Source organism: Lissotriton vulgaris, chromosome 9, assembly GCF_964263255.1.
Source record: "Lissotriton vulgaris chromosome 9, aLisVul1.2, whole genome shotgun sequence".
NCBI classification, from domain to species: domain Eukaryota; kingdom Metazoa; phylum Chordata; class Amphibia; order Caudata; family Salamandridae; genus Lissotriton; species Lissotriton vulgaris.
The window spans coordinates 659,373,427-659,393,804 of record NC_141697.1 but is presented as its reverse complement, the minus strand read 5'-3'; positions in this window follow the sequence as shown (position 1 = coordinate 659,393,804).

The following is a 20,378-nucleotide window of genomic DNA, read 5'->3' as shown; positions in this document are numbered from 1 at the left end:
GCAAAAGAAAGTGACATATTCAACCCAAGTACTGTTTTCTAACTTTTTGCATTTCCTGAACCTCTGCCTATAGAGCTCAGGTGTCAAACCATATCTAGACATCAATGCATCTTTCATGTGGCTGTATGAATTGTGGACTTCAGAAGGCAGGTCTAGCAATGTATCCTGCCCCTCACTAAGGAACCTTCTCCACAACCCTGCTCCCCAATCTCTCTCAGGGACCCGGTGGGAAGACATGGCTTCCTCTTAGGCTCTGAACCACTGACCAATATCATCATTTTTGTAAAACTCCTTCACCACATCCTTTGGAATCTACAATCTACTTTCTGTATGTACTGATGGTACGCTGCCACCAGAGGGAGTAATTTCCAAACTTTTAGCTCTTAACTCCAACTCCATCAAAACATTTTCATGCTCAAACTGCATTTTCTTTTCCTCAAAATCTAACTTTCTATTTTCTAGTTTCAAATGTATTTTATTGGGATTTCCAGCAGGCATAAACAGAGACATCTCAGCATATTGTAAAGGCAAAAGGCATATACAGCGGACGGGACAGACAAGCATGTCTTCCCTAAACTTGAGTAGTAAATTTAGACAAATATGCCAAAGAGACGGTGTGACGTCGTAGAAGCAAATGACCTGCGGTGCAGTAAAATAACATGAGAAGGAGGACAACAACAACCAATAACTCCCATCCCACCACCCCTCAAACCCCCCTTCCCCACCCCGACCAGTGTGCTTTGTAGTGCAAAAGAGTCCGTCGACGGGCCAGAAAGGTCTAGACTCCCTGTTCGGGAAGTCACTGAGAGTCACAGTTGGCATCAGTGAGACGCAAAACCTTAAGGTATTTGGGACACGTGACTTCATTAAATTCCTTAGACAAGAGGGTCAATAGTTTCCGAAATGCGTCAGTGGACCCAGTGAGTGTAGCATGAATGCGCTCCATCCCAAGCGTAAACCAAAGTTTGTGGAGCTACCCCGTGTGTGTAGGGCTAGTTGTGGAACCCCACAGTGATAGTATATGTTGCGTGGCTGCTTGCATAGCAATGCCCATTTGTCGACCCCTTAATGATTTCATGGGAAAGGTTAGTGCATTGGGGAGGCCTAATTAGGTGTATGCAGGGAACCTCGGGATTTCAGTGTTAAAGGTGGAATCAATATCGTCCAGGACCGCCTTCCAGTAGTCTCCAAGTGTTGGACAGTCCCATAGGAGGTGGGTTAGAGTACCCTTTTCCCCACACCCCCTCCAGCAAAGCTCGCTACGTGCCGGGTTCCCCTTATGTAGGCGAACTGGGGTGAGGTGCCAGTACATAGCCAATTTCGCTGCTGCCTCTCTCGCTTTTGTGTTGCGTGTGGTGTGTGTAGCCCTGTAGTAGATGTAACCCCATTCTTTGGATGACAAGGCTCTTCTGAGTTCAGCTTCCCAGCGCTTTTGACTTGGTGTTTTGTCCGAAGTGTCTGGTGGTGTGAGCATTTTGTAGAGTTCTGATATAAGGTGTTTGTCCGAGTCCTTAGTCAGTAACCATTTTTCAAAGGTTGACATGGGGCGACCTACCAGTGCTGCGGTGTCCGGGGCAATGAGCCAATGTTGTAGTTGAAGATATTGGAAGAGATGAGGGTTCTGTATGTCATACCTTTGTTTGAGATCCGTGAAAGGAAGAAATCCCTGTGGATCAAAAAGGTCGCCCGCGGCACGACATGCTGTGCCTCGCCATTGGAGGAATGAGCCTGCTCCATTGCCTGGAGGAAAATCCGGATTATCCAATATAGGAGTGAAGGGGGAGGGAAAGGTTGTTAAACCGTGTTTGAGCGCCACCCTGTCCCATATCTGTATGGTCGTGCGTGTGATAAGAGACCTCAACATGTATCGTGGTCTGTGTTGCCGGGCGAGGAATGGGATCCTCCAAAGCGGCATCTGTGCCATAGCCCTATCCTGGAAAAGCCATCTCTTCTCCGACTCAGGTCTGTACCATTCTACTAGGTAGCGGAGTTGGGAGGCCTGAAAATAGCGTACCAGGCTGGGGACGCCAAGGCCGCCTTCATCCATGCTCTTGTAAGCCAGGTGTTTGTGGACTCGTGCTCGCTTCCCCTCCCAGACAAAGTTAAGCAGGGTGTCTTGTAGGTCCTTCAAAGTGCCAGCGGGGGGCATAACTGGGATGGTCTGAAAGAGATAGAGGATACGAGGCAGTATAGACATTTTCACTGCTGCTACTCTCCCCAGCAGTGAAAGGGGCTGTTTAGACCATCGCGCCAGATCCGCCCGGATCTGGGTGGTGAGAGTCTTATAGTTGGTCGATACTGTTAGGTCAGTTGAAGAGGTTAGAGTAATTCCCAAGTACGGTACCTGCCTGGGTAACTAGCTGGAGACCGCTCCCTTGACCAATGGCCTGAGCTCGTGGGCATGCATTTTTACCCAACGGCAGTATCAAGGATTTAGCTATGTTGATTCGGAACCCTGAAGCGGAGCCAAATGAGGCAAGTTCCTCCATGAAAGCAGGTATAGAGCTATTGGGCTGGTCCAGGGCAACTATGACGTCATCTGCATATAAACTGATGGTATGGGGTTCTTGCCCAAAGTTAACACCTTTAATTCTCGGATTTTCCGGGACCTTCTGGGCAAGCGGTTCAATATACATGGCAAAAAGAAGGGGGGAAAGTGGACATCCCTGTCTGGTGCCGCGTTGAATTTCGAATGGACTCGAGCGCAGACCTCCCAGGCGGACCCTAGCTTGCGGATGGTGATAACAGCTTGCTATTCGAGCGTAGAAGCGGTCGCCTAGACCAAAGCGACGCAGGACTTGTTGTAAGTAAGTCCAATTCACGCGATCAAACGCCTTCTCCGCGTCTACAGCGAGTAATGCGGAGTCCGAGGCTTGGAAATGAGACTTATCGATGAGATGGAGTACCCTTTTGGTGTTGTCGCTACACTGTTGGTTGGGCAGTAAGCCAGATTGGTTGGGTTCTAAAAGTCCAGGAAGGCAAGGGCCAAGGCTCGCGGCAAGAATGCCCGGGAAGAGCTTTAAGTCAAGATTCAATAATGAGATAGGGCGGAAGGCGGAGCAATGTGTAGGTTTCTTACCGGGTTTTGGCAGCACCACCACCTCCACGGCCAACATGTCCGGAGGGATGGCGCCTAGTCCCTCGAAAGAATTAAAAAGGCGGGTGAGCACTGGGGCCAACTGTCGGCTGAAGATTTTATAAAATCCCGCCGAGAAGCCGTTAGGTCCCGGAGATTTGAGTGGACGCAGACGGGCTATAGCTGCCAGAACTTCATCCTGACGGATAGGGGCATCTAGGGCTTCTGCGTTATCTTTGGAGATTTCAGTGAGGGTTGTCGTGGCCAAGTAGGCCTCAATGTCTTCAGAGGAGGTCTCCTCTTCACTGTACAGCGAAGCATAGTAGGAATGGAATGCCTCTGCTATCTGAGTATCGTCAGCAAGTACTGCCCCGTTGGTGTCCACGAGACCATTGATCTTTGCTCATTGGGTCTTGGCTTTCAGAGCACTGGCTAGTAAGCGGCCCATTCTATTGCCTCCGACATAATAAGTATGTCGGAGACGGAGAGCCGCGAATTCCGCCCTGTCCCAAGGCTGGCAAGCTGGGCCCGTGCTGCTTTTAGTTGTCTCCAAACGCGTGGAGCGCAAGTGCAGCTATGAACCCGTTCCAACTCTGCCACGCGTGCCGTGAGGTCGTCCCTTTTACTCTTGCGGTCTTTGGCCTCAGCCGCAGCAATGACGATGAGTTCACCTCGAGTGAACGACTTCAGGGCGCCCCAGAGAGCCATCATGGATATTCCGGGCGTGTCGTTGGTGGCTAAGTATTCAGTGATGTGTTCCCTGATTCGTTTAGTGACGTCTGGTCGCTGCAATAGAGTTTCGCGTAAGCGCCACGGGCCCCTGGGCCGGTGCGCCGCGCGAAGTTTGAGTGACAGTTCCATTGCGTCATGATCAGTGATGGCCGCTGGCACTATGGTGACCTCCTCAAGATTTTTAATTTATTCAGAAGAGCCGACAAAGTGATCAAGTCTGGCATATGTGTGGTGCACATGCGAGTAAAACGTGAACTGCGATGTGTTCGGGTGTTTAGCCCTCCAGAGGTCCACTAAATCCCTATCCTTCAGCCATTCATGACCATTGGGTGAGAGGGCCCCGGCCCACCTTAACGGTGTCCCGATCTGTCAGCCTGCGCGCCCATGACGATGTTGAAATACCCGCCCAGGAGTAGGGGTGCGTGTGGGGACTGGAGCGCCTCCGAGATCGCGCCTTTTAGGAAGGCTTCCTGTCCCGTGTTTGGGGCATAAAGGGAGCCAATCGTAAAGTGTGTGTCACCTAACTGAAATGTATGTACCAAGAGGTGACCCTTAATCTCCCCCACCCTATTCCCCACCTTCCCCTGGAAGCTTCTAGATATCAAAATCGCCACCCCAGCAGTTTTCGAAGGGAGAGAGGAAAAATATTGCTGTGGGAAGGCGCGGGAGCGCAGTCTATGCCAATCTTCCTGCAGAGGTGCGTCTCCTGTAGTAAGCAGATATCTGCCCCAGAGTGTTCCAAGTAGGAAATAACAGCCCGACGTTTAATGGGATTGTTCAGCCCTTTCACGTTAAGGGTCAGTACCTTAAGGGTCACATCAGGCACAGTGCAGTGAGTTTATGACACATCTCAGAGTAGGCATCTCGTATGCTACATAGCGGCGGCTGGGCATTTCTGAAGTCTTTATCCTCCCGGCCACCCTGCAGGCCCATCACCAGACCCCCCATCCAAGTGGGCGACAAACCTCTGAATCTGCACATCAGTAACGCATCATTCCCATCAATGAAAGAACCAAACTGGCACACTGGTCCCCACCCTGGAACCCCCCCAGCCCAACAAACCCCCCCAAAACAACCCAAAACCACCATGGGCTGCCTTGATGCTTATGCAAGCTAAGATCGTTGTGAACGGAGGCCTTACCCCCACCCCTACCACCCAAAATCCCCCTTCCCAACCCCAACTCCCTAGAAATACATAGTCCCAGTCCTGTTAGTCCACACAGGACCGTGGCAAAGAGTACTGAAGGGGTCATCTCCGACGGCGGCTTCTCCGGTCCCCCCGCCCGACTCACCCACCGCATGGGCAGAGCAAGTGCAATATGGAATCTCTCTTGTAGAAGTGCTTAGCATTCTGGAGAAGAAGTTTCTTTGGCGACCTCCGCCAATGCAGTATCGCTTTCACGGGAGATGACAGAAGCGTCTGGTTTAAGTCGGTGGGGTGGTGATCGTTTGCAATTCACAGTTTGCCAGCCCCCTCTAGATGTCCCTTGTGAGCTTCTGAACACCGGTTCAGTATCGACCTGGTCAAGGCCCAAGATTACACAGGTGTCCTTGAGTGACCGCAACTGATGGAGCCGACCATTCCATTTAAATATGATCCGAAATGGGTGACCCCATGAGTAAGGGATCTCTTTCTGTCTTAGGAAGTCTGTCACAGGCTTGAATTCTTTCCTCTTTTGGAGAGTGATGGAGGAGAGATCCTGGTATAAAGCAATGGGGTGGTACTGGTGGGAGACGTACAAGGCCGGGACTGACGGAGCCAGAGTGAGAGAGGAGCGGGAGAAGGAGCGGGAGCGCTCGCCCAGGCGGCTGCGGAAATCGAAAAGACTCTGGAAAAGGGGACGGGGGCAGCTGGGCCCATCGGCCTCACAAACGGAGGCGGAAAGGCAGGCTGCGCTGTTGGAGGTGGGGAAGCTCGGCCGAGCAGAAGGTCCCGGTTCTAGAGGGGCCACAGACTCGGACACTCATGTTTCGGCCTCTGGATCGGAATCGGACTTGTCGGGGCTCCATCGCACGGAGGGGCCGCTGGTGACACCGCAGACGGCGGATGAGATCCTCAACATATGAACTACTGTCGATGCTGAACGGGTAATGCTTGGGGTGACCGGGAGGGGGGGTCGCTGCCCTCGCACATAGTGGGGGCCGGGGCACACGGCGTGGCTCAGGGCAGAAGATCCATGAGGAACTGGGGAGGGAGGGTGGAGATGGGCGGCGCGGCCACCCTTTGGACAAGGCCGCACTCCGTAGGCCCTTAAGGCACCCACAGCTGCGGCTGTGTAGTTGAGACCTGGGTCATCAGGTACGGGAGTTTGGATGGGGACTGGTATTTCGATATTGGGGCCTGTTCTGGGGGAGGGGGGGGGCTCCACAGTTGGGGATTGTTTGCTTTTTTCTTTGATGTTGTTGACCCTGGGTATGCCATGGGCAGGGCTGTTGGGGAGTTTTGTTTCTTACAGAGGGGGCACCATCACCGCCAACGGGCTGGACCTGGGAGGAGGGTTTCGACCAGATCACTGGGATAATGGCTAATGCAAATGTTTTGACTTGTATGACCTGGAATGTCCGGGGCCTACACACTATGCAACGCAGACACAAAGTGCATGCCTACTTAGTACGGAGGGGAGTACACATCGCGCTGCTGCAGGAGACGCACCTCACAAAACGGGAGGGGGAGGCCCTACAAAGGAGATGGCGGGGCCAGGTTTATCACACCAACTATTCGGCTTATGCGCGAGGGGTGCTCATATGGATTAGGGCAGGCACGCCTTTCCAACTCTCACGTCAATGGATTGACCAGGAAGGGAGATATGTGGTGGTGGAGGGGAAGCTCGAAGGTAGAGATATAGTATTAGCTAGCATCTATGCCCCAAACACGGACCAATTAGCTTTCCTAGCTGCACTGTCGGGGACGCTGGCCCACCCCCTTGCGGGCCCGGTCCTGCTGGGGGGTGACTTTAACTCCATTGCCGACCCCCTGCTGGACAGATCTCACCCCCCCCTCCGTGACTCCCCGGTACATAGACTCTCTAGGGGAAGGAGGGATTGGCAGGAGAGCTGGGGACTCGTAGACGTCTGGAGAGGGCAACACCCGACTGATCGGGATTACTCGTTTTTCTCAGGGCTCCATGACCTGCACGTCCGATTGGACGCCATACTTTGCTCCCGGGAGGTGCTACCGTGCGTCACCAGCTCGGAATACCTAACGAGGACAATCTCAGACCATAACCCGCTCCTGATCCGGCTGGCGTGGGTTACGGGGAAGCCCAGGGTTCCGCTCTGGAAACTGAGGCCTGAGACACTGGAGGACCCCCTCTTCGGGGAGGCCCTAGCGGAAGGCGTGACCTCGTATTTCGCGGAGAACGCAGGGACAGCAACTTCAAGGGCGATGGAGTGGGATGCCTTTAAAGTAGTGGTGAGAGGCATCTGCATTCGAGACTATGTGGGCGTACGGAAGGTACTGCTGGGCGATTTGGCGAAGGCGGATGCGGACCTGAGAGAGGCGGAGAGGAGGCGGCCTGGACGGCCGGAACTCCAGGAATCTCTATGTTCGGCCAAGGAGGCGGTAGCCGTTGAGGTGGAAAGGCTTCGAGCTTTTGACTACAAGCGGTATGTGCTACGCTCCCATGTAGAAGGCGATAAGGTGGGCACCCTCCTGGCGTGGCTATCGAACCCCTCCAGGAGATGCGCTCCCATACTCCAGCTGCGGGATGCGACGGGAGTGGTACAACAGACTCAACTAGGCATAGTCAACGTGTTCCAGCAATATTACGAGGGCCTGTACAAGAGTGACCCGGGTGGCAGGGCAGGACTGGTGGATCCCTTCCTGGCTGACCTGCCCCTAGGTCAGATAGAGGCGGAGCAGGCGAAGGACTTGGGGACGGACATTGATGTGGGCGAGATACGACTAGCGGTGAGGCGTATGGCGAGGAACAAGTCGCCGGGGTTAGACGGACTCCCCATAGAGTTTTATAACAAATACCTGGACATACTGGCCCCACGTCTCCAGACTGTTTACAAGGAGGCCAAGGCGACGGGTCGACTACCGCAATCGATGAGGGAGGCATTAGTGGTCCCACTGCTGAAGCCCGGCAGGGAGAGTGCTGACCCCACGTCATATAGGCCGCTATCTATGCTCACCGCAGATTATAAAATCCTGAGCTCCATTTTAGCGGCGAGGCTCCTACCACACATGGCGGGGCTGGTGCATGACGACCAAAACGGTTTTATACCGAACCGCAACACCACGGCTAATATCAGACGGCTCATCCGCATCATGGACGGGCTCACCGAGAGGACAGGGACGGAGCTGGTCCTGTCGGTTGATATTGAAAAGGCCTTTGACAGCCTCGAGTGGGACTACCTCTATGCTGTCATGGAGCGCTTCGGCCTGGGAGCTGGCTATATCCACTGGACTAAGGTCCTTTACGCGGAAGCGATTGCGAGAGAAAGGGTAGGTCCGGCGGTGTCCCTCCGATACCCGGTGGAGCGGGGCACTCGACAGGGCTGCTCCCTATCACCGCTCCTTTTTGCACTGGCCAGTGAGCCGCTGGCGGCTGCAGCCCGAACGGGGCGGCACACCCATGGAGTGCGGACCCGTGACGGTCATCATTTCATTTCACTGTATGCTGACGACTTATTACTATTCCTCCGCGACGGTGGTGAGGACCTGAGGAGGGCGGAAGCCCTACTTGAGAGCTTCAGAGAGGTATCAGGCCTACGAGTCAATTGGCCCAAGACGGGCTTGTACTCGCTACTGGAGGGCACTGCCCAACCGCAACATCGGTCGGAGGCGACCTGGAACCCTACCTGCATGAAATACCTGGGGGTTCACATCTACCATAAGCCGGAAGACTTACTCGAGGGCAACCTGGGACGATGTGTGCGCGGACTGAAGGGCTGTATGTCCTTCTGGTCCACATTACCGCTATCAGTGGCGGGCCGGATTTCCCTACTAAAGATGGTAGCCCTGCCGAGATTACTGTACTATTTCCGGACGCTCCCAATCTGGATACCTAGCTCCTTCTTTAAGCTCCTCAAATCTCAGATCACATCGTTCATTTGGGGAGCGGGACGGTGCAGAGTAGCGCTAGCCATGCTCTCTCGCCCGAAGGATGAGGGGGGGCTGGCGGTGCCGGACTATGAGCTCTATTACCTGGCGGCTCAATTACAGATATTCACGCAGGAAGTGGCGAGGGTATTTCGGGGCCCGGAGGATGAAAGCTTGCGGGGGACGCCCAGGCACGTCCTGGCGTACATAACCCTCCAGCAACGGTTGGACAGTCGGGACTTATCGCTGGAACAGCGCACGTACCGACAATGCTGGAACCGGACCCAGAAGAGAGCGGGTACCCAGCGCCCTTACGCGCCTGAGATACCGCTGGCCATGCTGACGGCACTACCACATGGCGGCGATTGGTCGAGCCTGCAGGAATGGGAGGAAGCGGGAATACAGGTGGTTGGGGACCTCTTTGAGAGTGGGGCGCTGCTCCCGTTCCGGGAGTTGACAGACCGCTTCGGTATCCCGATAGGGGGATTCCTGCTGCACGCAGCAGTGACCAGGGCGATGCACGCCCACTGGGGCACGGGGCTTGGGGAGCCCGAGACGGCAGCGGCGTGCCAATACACCATGATGGCGGCGGGCACGGTTAAGGCAGTTACATGCCTGTATAATCGAATGATTAGGGAGAATATCCCTCCTCTCACATCCCTGAAGGCTAAATGGGAGGCGGATCTGCACAGGGATATACCGGACACGACCTGGGCACAACTTGTCCGCAGAGCTCGTAACAGTACAAGGAACGCCAGGTTCCAGCTGATCCACTACTATGTGCTGCATAGGGCGTATCTGACCCCAGGCAGAATACGGCGGTATTACGGCGATGACACAGCAGCCTGCCCCCGGTGCCCGGAAGAGGGAGCTGAGCTAGTACACATGCTATGGGCGTGCCCGGTCCTGCATGACTTTTGGCACGAAGTAGGGGAGGTACTGAATGAGGTGACTGAACGATCGATAGAGTACGGACCGGCCGAATGCCTTTTGCACTGGTTTCCCCACACCCCCAAAAATAAGCTCACGAGTAAGTTTATCGACATGGGGTTGATGATAGCGAAGAGAGAGATTACCAGGAATTGGAAGGCGAGGCTGGGGCCTGCTCCACGGAGGTGGCGGCAGGAGTTTCTGAAATGGGCCTCGGCTGACAGTGCACATAGATACCAAGTAGCGCGTAGGACCCCTAACCAGACAGCGGCTGACAATGCGACCGCATGGGAAATAATGGTGCAGGCGCTCAGGGATAGCGAGGCTGACACACAGGAGGAGACTCCCGGAGGGGAGGGCACAGAGTAGGCGAGTTGAGGCCCCAGGATCAGCAGGAATACGGGGAGCATGAGGCTAGCAACCCAGGGGTGGTCATAACGTAGCCTTAGGCGGGTGATGGTGTGCGAGATGGGGTGGGATGGGGGGGGGTGTTTAGGGGCTAGCGCGGGGAAGGGGAGTTGGGGTCTAGCGCGTAGTTTAGTAGGACTATAAAAGTAGACATACACTTAATCCGGACGCTAACCACTCCTTTCTATGGAACGTCAGGCATGGATGAGCAGAGATTTCAACGCCGCCCAACCCTCGGGTTGTGGGCCGGAAGGCTGTGTATTGAGTAGAGAAATGGCGCAGGACTTCCTGCTGGAGATGCTCAATTTCGCTACTTCTGGTTTGATCTGCCTCTTCGATGGCGACCACGTGTTCCCCAAGGCCCTCCACATCGCGCCGAAGCTCTCGGACCTCCCCGGCCACCTCTTGCTTCAGGGATCGGAAGTCGTCCCTGAGTGAGTTAAATAAAGTTTCTAGGAAAGACTTGGTGATAGGTGCCTGGTCTTCTGTTGAGGCTGGCGGCGATTTCGTGGTCACCGGGGAGGGGGGGGTCTTTGTTGGCTTTGGATTGTGACTTGGCCAGCATTTCAGGAAGCGTTTGGGATCCCTTCTTCCCCCTCTGCGCCGCCATGTTGTGGATAGTCTCTGTATAATGCGGATGGCGAGTCGCTGGTGTCCCGAGGGGTTTTGCAGTTCTCTAGCGCGTCCCCGGGGGGGCCGCCGTGCAGGCGTAAGGTACCTCACCCCCTTCGTTCTTTATGTCCAGATTGTGAGCGCCATCAACTGCCCGCAGGCCTGCGAGAAGCGTGGCAAAGTCAGTTCAACTGTTGCAGACCCAGAGGTCCTAGCTAGGTAATGTATGGCGGGTGGCAGGCTTCGATCCCCGGTGCCCCCCGGCAAGCAATTTCGGGTGACCTCCCAGGCTCAGAGATCAACCTCACTCGGGGCCCCCCACGGCCCCCCACCGGGAGCTCAATTATGCCCCCCGAGCTGCCCAACGCCTCCTCCTCCACCCCGGCTCTCCTCACCTTCGTCTTCTGGGCACAGGAAGCCGGTCCGGCCGTCTGCTCATCGATGGTCGCACCGCCAGTCACGGTTCGGCGCCGCTAGGCCACAGGGCCATTTCGAAGCTCGGCGGCATCCGTGCTCCACCAGGCACAGATTGGGTGTGCCGCCTCCCGTTCTCCGGGCAGGGTCTTTTGCAGGTATGTCGGGGTGATCAGGGCGGCTGCGCCAAGCGCCGCGGATGTCCGGGATGTAGGCCCGAAGCCGGGGCCTCAATTTGCAGTCTCCCGCCTGGTTCCTCTCGACCCCCGGTCGGACCACATGGGCTGTGCGCTGCTGCAGTGGGGTTTGCGGTGTAGGAACCGCCGCGGCGACTCGCCCTCCAGCTCCGACCTCCGAGCTGACCGCCAGATGGATCGCTCTCGCCGGCACTGTCGGAGGGTGCTAGCTCGGAAGCGCGGCCGCCATTATGGGCGACAGCGCCCGACTCCTTTCGATGCCGCCTTCGCAAAGCGTCACTGTACATGAGTCACAATGCAAATTCAGAATCCCTTCCGCTGCCTACCAATGTTAAATTTGGGGGTCTCTGGTTGGCACAGGTAGGTACTTGTGACAAACAGGGGCCATCTCCTCTAGTCAGGGAAAGGGGATTACACACCTAAAATAACCCCTGCTCACCCTCTAGGTTGTGTGGTGCGAGCAGTCAAGGCTTATTTCAGAGAGGTTGTAAGTTAAGCAGTTGTGACCACATACAGTAACCCAGTGACAACACTACAAATGGACACCACACAGGTTTTATATAAAAAATAAGTAGACTTTATATAGAGTTACCACAAGACCATAAACGACAAAAATACACACTATGATTACTTTAAGATGGTAGATTTAAGCTTAGTTCAGTTCAGTTCTTAGATGCGACACTCTGCATCAATGTACCTTAAGTTGTGTTGCGCTTCCACAACTAGCAATGTCGCAGCGATGGGGAATGCGGCAAAGTTCAGGTGCAAAGAAATAAAGACGTGAAGATCTTCCAGATGCGGCGCGCCTCTCGGGGATGCGAGAAACCCTCGGTTCGATACGTGGACTGCAGCGGCGACACCCTTACGATGCGACGGCAACAGCTCCAGCGGCGACGCTCTTCTCCACGATGCGTGAAGCTTCCGCTCGATGCGACAACTACAGCGGCAACATCCATTATGCGACAGCAGCAGCTCCGATGGCAGCACGCTTCTCGGGGATGCGAGGTGCTCTTGGTCGATGCGGTGCAATGCGACAGTTCCAGCGGCGACACCCTCCTTTCTCCGGTGTTGCGACGGCAGGCACAGCGCCACGCTTCCTCTTAGTTGCGGCACGCTTCTCTCCGATGCGATGCGGTGCAGTGCGACAGTTCTAGCGGCAACACCCTCCTTTCTCCGAAGTTGCGACGGTAGGCACAGTGACGGAGACATGCTTCTTCTTGTTGAGTCGCGCTTCCAGCTCCTGGCGACACGCAGTTCCTCAGAAGGCCCAAACCAGCAGCAGGCACTTCCAAAAGAACTCTGGGGAGTGAAGTCTGTTGTCCCTGAGACTTCAGCAGGAGCCACGCCCTTTTCCAAGCCCTTGGAGATCCTTCACAAGTTGAAAGCAAAGTTACAAAGTTCCTTTCCCCTTCCTTTGGCAGTAAGGCAACCACTGCAGGCCAATCCCCCAAGCAGCACTTTAGCTTGGCAATAGTCTCTCCTCAGTTTCTTCAGGTTCCTCTCCTCAGTAAAGGTTTCTTCTTGTAGTCCAAAAGTGATCTAATTTCACCCAAAATCCTTTATTCTTTGATGGGACAGGGGCCTGTGCCTAGTCCAAACCAGTTCTGAAGCACTCTGTTTACCAGACTTCTCCTTTCCTTTCACAGTGCAGGGCAGGCACATCAGGCGCCCCACAGGAGGTGGAGCCAGCATTGTGGAAGGCAAGTACAGTCCTGGAGCACTCTGTTTACAGGACTCCTTCTCTTCTTTCAGTGTACAGGGCCAAGACATCAGCCGCTCCCCAGGGGGTGGACCCACCATTGTGGAAGGCAGGCTGTGGCGGGGTAGATGGAAGGGCACGGAGACCAGATCTCGGGATGTAAGGTTTTATTTTACTAAGGGTTTTTTTTTCTTAAAGTAAGTCTCTCTCGGGCCAATATCGCAGGATCCGTGGTTGCTGTAACTTCTAGGGATCTTCTAGTGTTCCGGGCGAGGGTTGGTGTGTCTCCTGATGGACGCTGTCCTGGCGGCTCTGGCTGAGCCACACTCCTCCTCGTCGATTGTGGCTGGGCGGTTCACAGGGAAGGTGGCCTCCAGGCACAGGTACCTCCTTCCTCGGTTCTTCGGTTCCTCCAGTCCTCTCCGCGTTCTTTAGCGATCCTTCTCCTCCTCGGTGTTTCACCAGCTCTCCTCGACATACCAAGCGCTTGTTGGTGACATCACACACTGTCCTTCTTCCTTCCTCTCTTTTCTCCAATGCGAGTGGGTCAACGTCATCCGGGGGCGTGTTCTCCTCCTCCGAGTCAGCCCAGTTAAAGGAGCCGTCCTCTATTTCTCCCGCGTTGTCTTTCCATAGGGCTTCCAACTCCGACATCCATTCATTCTGGTACGGAGGGAAAGAGGGGAGGGTATTTGGATCAGCAACCCACCACTCAACTTGTGGGGCGAGTCCCTCAGTATGCTCAGTCCCATTCCCATTGTTACACAGGCCCAGCCCTATTCAGAGTTCAGGTGCACTCCTCCCTCCCATCAAGATGCAGATCTCTCTATTCACCACTAGGTGACTCAGCCTGTCTCCTGGAATTCCCCAGCTCTGTCACTCACAGAAACCAGACATAGGAATACACAAACTAGCAGAGGCAGGTTTGAATGGTTAGACGAGCAAATACCTACTTTCTAAAAGTGGTATTTGCAAACACAGAATATTAAAATAAACTTTACTAAAAGATGTATTTTATTATTCTGAGTTCAGGTATACTAAACTCGAATTGCTACCATGTTCTCTGAGCCTGTTAGGATTATAAAATGTAACAATTCTAACAGCCCATTTTGGCCTATGGAGAACAGGTAGCCTTGCAATAGTGAAAAACGAAAATGGCTGTAATTCACTGTTAGGACATGCCACACACATCAGGGCTTGTCCTACCTTATACTTACAATGCACCCTGCCCTTGGGCCTACCATAGGGGTGACTGATATGAAGAAAAGGGAAGGTTTAGGGGCTGGCAAGTGAGTGCGCTTGCCCAGTCAGCATGACAGTACCAGACTGCACGCAGGCTCTGCAATGGCAGACCTTAGACACATTTTACAAGGCGGCTTCTGTGGGTGGCACAACCAGTGCTGCAGGCCCACCAGAAGTATTTAGATTACGCGCCCTGGCACACTCAGTGCACCTGACTAGGGTCTGACAAGTAAACCAGAGTAGCCAAACATGGAATCACTAATCTATACATCAATTTAAAATAGGGAGCACTTGCACTGTGGCACTGGATAGCAGCGGCACAGTGCCCAAAGCATCTAGGAGCGACCTCTGAACCTGTCACCAGGCAGGTCGCTCTCCTCACCGCCACGCAGCCCCCTGTGTGCCCGGTCTCCTGCTGCCACTGCCGCCCCTGCTAGCCACTGCTGACTATTCTACACCCCGGTGCCTGCTGACCCCTTACCCTGTGACTCCTGTTGGGCCCCTGTGCCCTCGCCGCCACCTCTTCCTGCCGCTTTCTACCGATGTTTCTGCGTTCCTTTCCCATCCTGTGCCCCCTGCCTTCTGTGGCCCCACCGTCACCTTCTTTCCACATCTTTGCCGCCGTTTTTTCCCGCCGCTGTGTCCCTGCGGCCCGTTCCCCTAACCCCATTGGCTGCCCCGCTCCCCCTCCCAGCTGCTCCTCCCTCCCTCTGACCTACATATGGAGGCCACGCAGCGGTAAGAGTGAGCGACCTCTGAACCTGTCACCAGGCAGGCCGCTCTCCTCACCGTCACGCAGCCCCCTTTGTGCCCGGTCTCCTGCTGCCACTGCCGCCCCTGCTAGCCGCTGCTGACTATTCTACACCCCAGTGCCTGCTGACCCCCTATCCTGTGACTCCTGTTGGGCCCCTGTGCCCTTGCCGCCACCTCTTCCCGTCGCTTTCTTCCGCCGTTTCTGCCTTGCTTTCCCCTCCTGTGCCCCCTGCCTTCTGTGCCCCCACCGGCACCTTATTTCTGCATCTTTGCCGCCGTTTTTTTCCCGCCGCTGTGTCCCTGCGGCCCCGCCCCCCTGACCGCATTGGCCGCCCGCTCCCCCTCCCAGCTGCTCCTACCTCCCTCTGACCTACATATGGAGGCCAAGCAGCGACCGCGCAGCGGACGCGCGCAGCGGACGCGCCGATTGTGCACCGAAGGCGCGCCAAAGGCAAGCCCGTCTGCGCCCGTCCGCGCCTGGACCGCGCCCAGCGCCAGGACCCCTGTCCCCCGTCGACGCCAGACCACACGACGGACCTACGACGCCGCAATCCTCAACACACTCAACGCCGGCCAAACCCCCGCCTGCTACTGAGCCACCCCGAAACGCACCCACGGACCCTTGACCTGCCAAGTCTGCAAATTCACCTGCCTCCGGACCTGCACCGCACCCGACAAGCCGAGCACCAGCAGCAACCACCTCAAGTGCATCCTGCTCAACACCCGCTCCGTCCACAGACACGCCGTCGAACTCTGAAACCTGCTAGACACAACATCACCAGACGTCGCCTTCCTCACAGAAACCTGGATGAACGCCTCCTCAGCGCCTGACATCGCCATAGCCATCCCGGACGGATACAAGATCACCCTGAAGGACCGCGTCAACCAGACTGGAGGAGGCATCGCCATCGTACACAAGAACACCATCCGCATCACAACCAACCCCGACAACACCTTCACCGCCGCCGAACACCTCCACTTCCAGATACACACCGACCCCAAGACCACCCTCAGAGGCACCCTCATCTACAGATCCCCGGGACCACGCACCCAATTCAGCGAAGACATCGCCGACTTCATCAGCCCGCACGCCCTCCCCTCCGCTGACTACATCCTCCTAGGGGACCTCAACTTCCACCAGGAGAACAACAAGGACAGCAACACTACCACCCTGCTGGACAACCTCGCTAACCTCGGACTCAAGCAACTGGTGAACACCCCCACCCACTACGCCGGCCACACGCTTGACCCCGTCTTCTCCTCCAGCAAACACATCTCCTTCAGCCACTCACCAGACTCCATTGGACTGACCACAGCTGCATCCACTTCAGCTTCAGAAGAACCACGACACACCACCACCCGCAACAGATTCCTCGCAGGAGCTGGAGCAAGATTACCACCGAGCAGCTCGCCACCTCCCTCCGCCCGAACCCTCCCGCAAGCACAACGGACCCCAACGAAGCAACCAACAACCTCACAGAGTAGCTCACCAACTGCGCAGATGACCTCGCACCACTGAAGAACCCTCCCAGCAGACCCGGCAGCAAGAAAGCCCCCTGGTTCACCGACGAACTCAAGATCTCCAAGAAGAACTGCTGCACCCTCGAGAAAGCCTGGCCCCACGACCAGACCACAGACAACATGACGGCCCTCAAGCACGCCACCGGCAAACACCACCAGCTGATCCGCACCACCAAGAAGACAGCATTCAAAGAACGGCTGGACAAGAACGCCCACAACAGCAAGGAACTCTTCAGCATCATCAAAGAGTTCTCCAACCCCAGCGCCGGAAACAACAACATCACTCCCTCGCAAGACCTCTGCGGCTCACTCGCCTCGTTCTTCCACCACAAGATCGCGATATACACAACAGCTTTGGCGCACCAACCATGCACATAACCACCGAACCAACGCCCCCCACCACCACCATCTACGCCTGGACCCCGGTCAGCACCGAAGACACCACCCGCACGATGAACACCATCCACTCCGGATCACCAACCGACCCCTGCCCCCACCACGACTCCATCATCGCACCCCAACTCCGGGACATCATCAACACCTCCTTCAACATCGCCACCTTCCCGGAGATCTGGAAGCATGCCGAGCTCAGCGCCCTCCTGAAGAAACCAACAGCGGACCCCACCGACCTCAAGAACTACCGCCCCATCTCGCTCCTCCCTTTTCCTGCCAAAGTCATCGAGAGGACCGTCAACAGACAGCTTGCCGCCTTTCTTGAGACGAACGGATCCCTCGACTCCTCACAGTCCGGTTTCCGAGCCAACCACAGCACCGAGACCGCCCTCATCGCAGCCACTGACGACATCAGATCCCTGCTCGACAACAGGGAAACAGCGGCCCTCATCCTCCTGGACCTCTGCAGCTTTCAACACTGTCTGCCACCGCACCCTAGTACAGCGCCTCAACAACATCGGAATCCAAGAGAAGGCACTGAAGTGGATCATCTCGTTCCTTGCCGGAAGAACCCAGAGAGTCCGCCTCCCCCCGTTCAGATCCGAGACCACCGAAGTCATCTGCGGCATACCACAAGGATCATCACTCAGCCCAACCCTCTTCAACGTCTACATGAGCCCTCTCGCAGCCATCGCACGCAAACACAACCTCAACATCATCTCCTACTCTGACGACACCCAGCTGATCCTCTCCCTTACCAACGACCCCGCCACCGCCAGAACCAGCCTACACGAAGGGATGAAAGACATCGCCGAATGGATGAAGAACAGCCGCCTGAAACTGAACTCAGACAAGACGGAAATCCTCATCCTGGAATCATCGCCCTCCGCCTGCGACGACTCCTGGTGGCCCCCTGCCCTGGGCACCACTCCCAAACCAACGGACCACGCATGCAACCTGGACTTCATTCTGGACTCCTCCCTCTCGATGACCAGACAAGTCAACGCCGTCTCATCATCATGCTTTAACACCCTGCGCATGCTCCGCAAGATCTTCCGTTGGATCCCCACCGAAACCAGGATGACGATCCCCCAGGCACTCATCAGCAGACTGCTGGACTACGGAAACACCCTCTACGCCGGAACCACAGCCAAACTTCAGAAAAGACTCCAGCGCATCCAGAACGCCTCCGCACGTCTCGTCCTGGACATCCCCCGAGACAGCCACATCTCCAGCCACCTGAGAGACCTGCACTGGCTCCCCGTCAGCAAGAGGATCACGTTCAGACTCCTCACCCACGCACACAAGGCCCTCCACGACCTGGGCCCCAAGTACCTCAACAACCGCCTGACCTTCTACGCGCCCACCCGCCAGCTACGATCGTCCAGCCTCGCCCTCGCCGCCGTACCACCCATCCGCAAAGCCACCGCCGGGGGAAGATCCTTCTCCTACCTGGCAGCCAAGACATGGAACTCCCTCCCGATCCACCTCCGGCAGACCCGGGATCATCTCTCCTTCAGGAAGCTCCTCAAGACTTGGCTCTTTGAGCAGTAACGAACCCCTCCCCCCCCCCCAGCGCCTTGAGACCCTCCCGGGTGAGTAGCACGCTATACAAATGCCCATGATTGATTGATTGATTGATATAACACAGCAAAAACACATGAGGCAACAGCAAAAAAATGGAAGGGAGACCCACGTCAATGGTGCCAGGTATAACAGAGTAAACATTTTTTCAAACTGTCACTCAATTGGGTGTCTCTATGCAACTAAAATAAACCTCTGCTTATGCTTCATGCTGACTAACTAACGTCTGTCTGTTGTGCCAGGGCATCGCGGAGAAGAAGCAGCCAGGACAGCCTCCACACCTTGCCAGAACTCTATCCAGTGGAAACCACCCTGGAACTCGCTGCCGCCACCGATGACCAGAGGAATGAGTTGGAGCCAGGAGAGGGGGGGGATTATGCTTTAGGGGATTATTTTCCTGCTCCTGCTCAGAATCTCATTGAATGCTCCTAGTCTGGACATCTCTCCAGAAGCTTTAAATACAGTTTATAGCGTGAGGCACACAAATTCAGTGCACGTTTTTCCAATCCTAGTTCCCATGTGCTGTTTCGAAAATCATTTTCAGCAGTTGCACAAATCCACTGCAGATTCTTTCCACCTTTCAGGGCTGTTTCCAAAGGCAGCTCCAAGAGGTACACACATCCTCTGCAGACTCTTCCCACCAGTGAGGTGCTACTTCCAAAATCACAGCCAGGAGGTACACACATCCACTGCAGATTCTTTCTACCTATCAGGTGCTGCTTTCAAATTCAGTTCCAGGAGGTACGCAAATCACCTGCAGTTGTTGTTCACCTGTTGGATGCTGTTTCCAAAATCAGTTCCAGGAGGTACACATATCCACTGCAGATTATTTCTACCTGTCAGGTGCTGATTCCAAATTCAGCTCCAGTAGATTTGCAAATCATCTGCAGATTCTTTTCATACGTTGGATGCTGTTTCTGAAATCCGTTTCAGTAGGTACACACATTCCCTTCAGATTATTTTCTCCTTTCAGCTGCTGCTCCCAAAACCAGTTTCATGAATTAAACACATACTCTGCAGACACTTCCCACCAGTGAGGTGCTACTTCCAAAATCAGTTCCAGGAACTAAACACATCTGCTGTAGATTATTCCCACCATTCAGGTGCCACTTCCAAAATCAGTTCCGGGAGGGAAACACATTAATGCAGATTATTTCGACCTCTCAGGTACTGCTTCTAAATTCAGCTCCAGGAGGTACGCATATCACCTGCACATTCTTTTCACCTGCTGGGTGCTGCTTCCAAAATCAGTTCCAGGAGGTACACACATCGCGAGGTGCTACTTCCAAAATTAGTTCAAGGAACTAAACACATCCGCTGTAGAATATTCCCACCATTCAGGTGCTACTTCCAAAATCAGTTCCTAGAAGAAAAACATCCACTGCAGACTCTTCCCACCAGGGAGGTGCTACTTCCAAAATCATTTTTGGGAACTAAACACATCCGCTGTAGATTATTCCCACTGTTAGGGTACTACTTCCAAAATCAGTTCCAGGATGTAAACATCACTGCAGATTCCTTCTATCTTTTAGCTTCCGAATTCACTCCAGGAGGTAGGCAAATCACCTGCAGATTCTTTTCACCTGTTGGATTCTGCTTCCGAAATCAGTTTCAGGAAGTAGACTCATCCCCTGCAAGATACAGCTGCTGCATCCAAAATCAATGCCAGGAGGTACATTCATCCACTGTAGATTGTTTCCACTTCTCAGGTGCTACTTTGAAACTCTGTTCCAGGAGGTACACACATCCACTGCAGATTCTTTCTACCTC